This window comes from Pelophylax lessonae (genome assembly GCF_965119305.1).
Source record: "Pelophylax lessonae genome assembly, chromosome: 6".
Classification (NCBI taxonomy): Eukaryota; Metazoa; Chordata; class Amphibia; order Anura; family Ranidae; genus Pelophylax; species Pelophylax lessonae.
Window position 1 is genome coordinate 147,244,985 of NC_138773.1, and position 1,824 is coordinate 147,246,808.

The 1,824-nt window shown below is 39.9% G+C and overlaps 1 pseudogene across 1 annotated transcript; it reads right to left on the minus strand.

The window, feature by feature from the left end:
* Positions 1–972: 972 nt before the first annotated feature.
* On the minus strand, positions 973–1,578 carry LOC309558922 (annotated as a pseudogene). Its single transcript has one exon. The product of its transcript is annotated as an uncharacterized misc_RNA (transcript).
* Between the last annotated feature and the right edge of the window lie 246 nt (positions 1,579–1,824).

Below are 1,824 nucleotides of genomic sequence, written 5' to 3' on the forward strand. Positions count from 1 at the left end.
GTCATACAATGTAATAGGCACACAACAATGACATATAGTATTTGTTAGATGATGAGTGGTGATGAGGGATTCCTCAACGCTTTGTAATCTTTTTGTGAAGTTCATTCCTCATACATGTAAGTGCAATCTTGTATTTCAATAAAGCAATATCAAGGGTAATGCACCATGGGCAGTTATTCTTTTACATGTGATGTCGGAGTGAAACGATCCTCTTAAATCACTCATAACAAGTGGCCATGAGCACTGTCTGGATTTAGAAACTTACCCGACTGAGAACAGTAGAGCGGTACATGACGTCTACATCTATCGTGGCTGCCAGTATCGGTTGGATCTGAGAGCAGTGAGCAGTGCATGGTATCCCTATTCATCTGGTAAGAGGCCTGACGGGCTCTTGTGAATACACAGTGGGGAGCACTCTGTTTGGTTTGAGCACCAGGATCGTTTATTTTTACAATAGAAAAGCACTTACCCTATTCCGTCCGGTAAGGAGGAATTCCAGCAGGTGGAGGGAATTTCAAGTCACCAATTTGAATTAATCATCACCTGTCACCAATACACCACTGTCGGTGGTCCTACTATTGACACGGTTGTGTCTTGGGACTTTTACACCATATATATTTTGCACCAATATATTTTGTTTATATTTTGAGGTTGCATTTATTTATTGTTTATTGTTTGGAATATACATATTATATTGATATAGCGCACCACTCATCATCTATCACTTATTATTTTTTATCTGGGAGCAGAATATCACAGACCAGCGCACTTTTCTTTTTACATCATATAGTATTTGTTGCTGATTAAATACAAACCTTGTATGCTAACACCCCCACTCAACAACTACTATCTATGTCAATCCCATTTCTGATCTAAGATCCACAAATCTGGTTCTAGCTAGTGGCTTTGTCAAAGCATCAGCAATCATTTTTTCCGACTCACAATACACAAGTACAATCACTTTCTGATCAACTAAGTCATGAATGTAATGATGTCTGACATCGATGTGCTTGGTTCTTCCATTAATTTTCTCACTTGTTGCAAGCTTAATGCAAGCCTGATTGTCCTCAAATAAGACGGTAGGTTCTGATGTTGCTTCTCCAAGATCCTTGAGTAATTGCTGTAACCACACATCTTCTTGACTGGCATAAGCTGCAGATATGTATTCAGCTTCTGTAGAGGACAATGCCACTGACATCTGTTTCTTGCTGGACCATGATATAGGACTGTCTCCCAATTTTAATAAGTAACCACTTGTGGATTTGCGTGTGCTGTGATCACCTGCCCAATCGGAGTCCACATATCCCACGAGGTTTAAATCACCACTTGCTGACAGTTTCAAATTTAATATCTCATAACTCTTTTGATCGCATTCCAGTCTCTTTGACGTGGTTTATCAACTCGCCTGCAAAGAAGAGACATGCTGGCTGCAATGTCTGGACGTGTAGTGGTTGCAATGTAGAGAAGTGCCCCCATTGCTTGTCTGTATTGTTCATTGGATGTGAGAAGATCATCTTCTCCTTCTAACTTTGGATAGACTGTATCCATAGGTGTGCTTGCTCCTTTCGCCTCTGTCATGTTGAATTGCTGAAGAATAGATTCAATTTTTGCACTCTGATTCAACAGGAAACTTCCATCTTTCTCACGCTGGATGTCAATTCCAAGATAATATGTCACTTCACCTAGGTCTTTAGTTTCAAAGTGTTTGTTGACTCCTGTTAACTTTGCAATTTCATTGTCGTTTTTGTGAGCAATGATCAGGTCATCTACATAAATTAGCAGATACATCCACTCAGTGTCTACTTGTTTAGCATATAGGCACGG